General features: G+C 39.7%; 1 protein-coding gene across 1 annotated transcript in view; it reads right to left on the reverse strand.

Moving 5' to 3' along the window:
• The window catches only part of CDK14 (cyclin dependent kinase 14), an 835,387-nt gene that overhangs the window by 632,965 nt on the left and 196,514 nt on the right, over positions 1 to 5,908 (reverse strand). The gene's annotated exons all lie outside the window — the stretch shown is intronic.

Raw genomic sequence — 5,908 nt, forward strand, 5'->3', positions numbered from 1 at the left:
AAAAGCTAGAGACTATCCCCAAGGCTTCTCCTTATATACAGAAAGCAGACCACATCCCAAAGGCAGCCACTCAGCCGCTTGTGGTAGATCCCACCAAGGAGTTGACTGCCAGTCTCATCATGGGGAATAACTACCACCAGCTGCCCAGCCACTCAACCAGGCCCAGCCAAGTTGACACACACCTATAACCACCACACCCAGAACTTTCCCTTGCTTTTTATCTGTCAATGTTTATTTGGTAATTTTGAAAAGAAAAATTAGAATGAATTTGCTTCCGGATCAAGAAATTTAATTTAAAAGGGAACTTACACTGGTGTAGAGTACCATGTTTCCTAAAACAGGTTCCTTCCTTGGGAAAGAAAACCCTTTGCTTCCACAGCATAACTGAACCTTTCTCATCCCCCAGACTGGACAAAGGACATGAAGTCCTCTTCCCATTCAGAAAGACAAGGTGACTCTGTGGACTTCTGCGTCAAACATCTTTCAGTTGCTGCTTCCACAAAAAAAATTACTAAATACCCCAAAAGTTCAAGGGGAAAAGGAAGAAGATATGCAAATTTCCTGGCTCTCACTTGACGTCCACAGTTATATGCTGGTTAAAATTCTATCATGAAAAAAAGATAGAGTTAGGGGTGCAGCATTCATATCATCTGGTCAAATGAATACACAGTACTGGGGAGGCGAAATATTAGAACTGACATCTATTATCTTTCCTCTTCTCCCCTCCTCACACCCCTCCCCCTATTTATATAGCCAGACAGTTCAGAAATAGGGCACATGAAATGAGAATCCCCACACACAGTAAGGGAATGCCCTTGTGCTGAGATTCCACAAAGCAAAAAGCCTATTCCAACTTACAAAACTCCCAGAGTTGCAGTGGGAATATGGAAGACACATTCTCAACAAATAGAACTGAGCCACACAAAGTGGCTCATGCTACATGGCTAATTAGATGCTATTTCCTTAAAGCTCTTATTCTAGAAAAGAAAAAGTCTGTTCCTGCACATAGGAATCGCCCTCAACACACACACACACACACACACACAGAGAACTTATGATTTTAAATACAGCTTTTTAAAAAATTAAGTTTTGTCTTGAGTCCTCAGGACCTGAGCCTATTTGCAAGGGCCCCATTCCATGCAGAGGTGTAAAAGAACCCAGCAAGGGAGGGTTGACTAATAATAGCTATAGCAATTTAAAAACGACTTGACAGCATATGTAACAGTAAAAACTATGTCAGAAGCATGAACAACTAAGAACTAATAAACAGATCAGGCTAAACTCAAGATTCACAGACATCTGAAATCAGTAACATGGCCCAAGACGTTTCTACCAGTACACATATGCTTTCCAAACATTCTAAAGACTGGAGAGGCTGTTCTTTGTCTCAAAGACTGTGCAAATGATGGTCTCGGGTGTCTTCTGAATTCTGTTTTGTCTCCTAAGTTTCACCACACCATCCTAGCTTCTTTGTACTAGACACAGGCCCATTTCTTCCTTCATGTTTATGCCTTTCAAATATACGTAGCTCGCTATTCTGTCCCTCATGTAAGACAAAGCATCCAAAAGGTGTAATAACATTAAAAATGGAAACTGAAAGGAAGATACTACTGCATGTACTGACTCATCCATTAGGATCTGAATTCTTCTTCCTCTGGTAACCATATGAACAGCATTTAAAAATAAAGATTATAAATATTTTTAAATTCCTTCCCTGAAGGAGAAATAAAATTGTGTACTATCTTCTTATCCTGAAACAGAGGGCTTTATAGATAAATACAATCTACATCTCTTTACCTATGATAATCATCTTTTAAATACAATTTAAATTCATTCTTAATGTTTAGGTAATAATTTAGTGATAGATGTCAAGAAAGAAATTATAAAGTTTAAATTATAATGTTTTTATTCTGATAAAACAAATCTAGATGTAAACCCCACCAAAGAATTCACAAAAAAAAAAAAAAAATGACATCATTCAATATAGGATTGACTTTTGAAGCTCTTAAAATTTTCAGAGAATCAGGTCACTAACCACACAGAGCGTATGAAGAGAAGCATAGAGAACAATGAACCTTTTGGGAGAAAACAGAAATATCTTTCAATGAAGTTTAACAATTGGTCCATCTATTGTAAAGAGCTAGATTTTCTGAAATAATAAATCTGACAGCAATCCATTAATAATAAGTCCTCACTGATCTCATGAAGACTGGTTCTGTAAACCTTTCCTGGGGCTGAGAAAAGTCCACAATGAGTTCTAACTGAGACATCTAAGGTGAACAGAACAGAGCAGTGACATCCACATATCCTGCTGCTTGTCTGCCACCTGAAAACAAACCCGAGTGCCGCCAGACCTTTTCACTGTCAACTTCTATATTTTTAGCAAGATCTCATGTAGCTGAGGAATAAGCCACTGGGGCAAATGTGTATTAACTGCACAGGAAAGTAACTCTACAGAACACACAGCCTTCTAAAGCCTGCCACGTGATAACCAGAACATGAGAGTATGCCATCACATCCTCCTTTTATCCACTCAAACCCAATAACACTAAGAAAGTGTCACATATATTCAAATATCAAGCAAATTAAAGGAGGATCTCAGTCAAGCTATAATGAAAGTTGGAGGAAAAAAAGATGGAGATTAGAATTTTTAGATGATGACAGCTAATATTTAGTGAAGTCTTGTTATATAACAATTACTATGAAAAATGCTTTTTAAATATGGTATCATTTAATCCCTATAACAATCCCACAAGGTGGGTACCATTATTATCTCCATTGTAAAAATGATTAAATTGAGACACACGTGAGTTAAGCCACCCGCCCAAGGCCATGCAGGGAGTAAGCAGAGGAGCTGAGATTTTTTTCTAGAACTCTGACTACAAAGCTTGAGCTCTTGACCGCCAAGTTTTCTTCTTCACATGTCCCCAGGTATTTATATCCCAGGAGAAATAAGCAAAGATCAGACATGACCCATAATGCTTCTTTCCATCCTTTCTTCAAATGATGTCAAAGAAAGCACTTTCAAAGCTGAGCTAATAATCATTCTGTAGTTAATGTTTGCTGATCTGTCCTCCCCTCCTTCCCTTCCTACATTGAAATTTAACATGCATTTCATTAATCAGATTCTGAATCAAATACACATCAAAATTCAGGCCTGAAGAGTGAAGAAGTTGGTGGGGTGGGGACACAGACAGCAGTAAGACTTATAAAGGAGGAGGATCAGGCCAATGGCGACAATAGGATGATTCAGGTATTAGACATCGCCATGCTAAATCTTTATCCCCTATATATGCTTGTGCACCCTAAGCAATGTGTTAAAAGTATAGATATACTGTTGGCTGACCCAGTCTAAGAATCGTCAACAAATGACCAATAAACGGACAACTCTGGAGCCTTTAAATGTAGCTTTCTAAAAAGGATCCTCTGTCAGAAAAACCTAGGTTGAAGAGAAGCAGTATTAGGAAGTAGTACAAGTAAAAGAAAACTGTATTGACAGAAAGCTAGGCTTACCTTTTCCACTGGAAAACTGATGTAATCATTAATGTTACATGTCAACTTGGCAAGGCCATGAGTCTCAGTGTCATGTAATTATCTCCATTTTGTGATCTGATGTATGGAGAGTTTTCTTGTGTGTGTGGCCTGCATCCACTGTGTATGAGCACTCCAGCAAAGCTTGCTCTTTCACTCACTCTCTAGCTCTCTATCCAGCATCTGACTCATCATCCTCTGACCTCTGGTTCCTGGGACGTACTCAGCAGCCTGCCATCTGACCTGCAGATTTTGGGATTCACCAGCTCCTGCAGCCCCATGAGCCAGCAGCCTGCCATTGAACTGGCTGTTTCGTATTCATCAGCCCCTACCACCAAGTGAGTCAGGAGAAGCTTCCAGCATAATGCCTGACCTACGGATCTGAGACTTGCCAGCCTCCAAAACTGCATGAGCCACTTCCTTGAAATAAATCTCTCTACTTACATATGTGCACTTCACTGGTTTCCTGTAGATAACCCAGCATAAGACATATGGCATTAAGCTTACACCCATTCCCATTCCTCTCTGTCAAGCTCAGAGGAGAGGCTGGCTTTCTGAGTGACTATCCAATGAAAGTAACAATGGTGAGTGAAGGGATCCCTGGAGGGAGCACTAGCAGACTGGGTGAAAATCACTCTCCCATTGGATAAATGTTAGCAAATCAGATAACACAACTTCTTCAAGTACCTGCTAATTCTAAGATTCTCTGATTCTGTAAGACCACTCAAAATGATAAATCTCTACTTATAAAGTTAGGGCAAGTAAGAGACAGGAAGCAGAGGGCATGGAATTCAAATGTTCTAAGTGACAAAAGCCACAATCCACCTTCCCATTGAGTAAGTAGTTCAGCTGATTACTGTTCTCTATCAGCAAAGAATTAAGGCACTTGAACTGTGAAAATCTTAATAGCTCAATTATCATGCTCAATTACCAGGCCAGGTGAAAGGTTCCACATATAATATAACCATAAAGCTTTCCCTCAATTCATTTCTGTTCCTTATTCCTTACTCCTTGTGGCAGTGTGGAACAGCCAGGAAGTGAGCCTTGGTGGTTTGGAACAGCTAAGGGAGATCAGGAATGGAGACAGCAGTGGTTTGGAACAACTAAGGGAGACCAGGAAGCAAGCCACCAGTGGTTTGGAACAGCTAAGGGAGACCAGGAAGTGAGCCAGAGGTGGTATGGAACAGGCTAAGGGAGACCTGGAAGTGAGCAGAGCCGTCTGGAATTGTTAAGGGAGACGAACTTCTCTGTCACTTTGTCGTACTGTGGTAGCTTGTGTGTTGCTGTGAGGCTGGAGGCTATACCACTGGTGTTTCAAATGCCAACAGGGTTAATCATTTTGGACAAGTTTCAGCAGAGTTTCTAGAATTAGACAGAGTTGGAAGAAGGAAAATGTCACTGACTCCTCAAACAATTAGCCAGTGAATAGCAGTGAAATACTATCTGATATATTACTTGAAAACTTTATGAGTAGCCCTAAAACACTGTCCAATATACTGCTGGAAGATGAGCTCCTCAGTTCGGAAGGCACTCCAGATACAACTGGGGAAGACCTCCCTCCTCAGAATAGAGCCAACTTTAATGATGTGGATGGAGTAAAACTTTCAGGACCTCCATTTGCCGATGTGGCACAACTCAAAATGAAAAGAAACAGCTACAAACATCCATTAATAATTGGAAAATAGCCAACCTTAATGATGTGGATAAAGTAAAGCTTTCAGGACCTCCATTTGCTGATGTGACATGTCTCAAAATGAGAAGAAATAGCTGCAAACATCTATTAACAATTGGAAAATGGAATGTACAATTGGAAAATGGATGTACAAAGTATGAATGTAGGAAAAATTGAAAGTTGTCAAAATGTTGTCAAAATGTTGTCAAAAATGAAATAGAAAGATCGATATCCAAGGCATCAGTGAGCTGAAATGGACTGGTTTTGTCCATTTTGAATCAGACAACCACATGATCTACCATGCCAGGAATGACAAATTGAAGAGTAAAGGTGTTGTGTTCATGATCACAAAGAATGTTTCAAGATCTATCCTGACGTACAATGGATAATAGGATAGGATAACAGGATAACACCTACAAGGAAGACCAGTTACTACTACTATTATTCAAATTTACATATGAACCACCAAAGCCAAAGATGAGAAAGTTGAAGATTTTTATCAACTTTTGCAGTCCAAAATTGACAAAACATGCAATCAGATGTGTTAATTACCACTGATAATTGAAATGCAAAGGTGGAAACGAAGAATCAAGGAAAAAAAAAAAAAAAACTCACTGTCATAGAGTCAGATCCAACTCATAGTGACCCCTCCTTGGGTTTCTGAGGCAGTATCACTATGGAAGTAGATTGCCCAACCTTCCTTCC

Source organism: Orycteropus afer, unplaced genomic scaffold, assembly GCF_000298275.1.
Source record: "Orycteropus afer afer isolate SDZICR_OR568_19922 unplaced genomic scaffold, OryAfe1.0 scaffold00063, whole genome shotgun sequence".
Classification (NCBI taxonomy): domain Eukaryota; kingdom Metazoa; phylum Chordata; class Mammalia; order Tubulidentata; family Orycteropodidae; genus Orycteropus; species Orycteropus afer.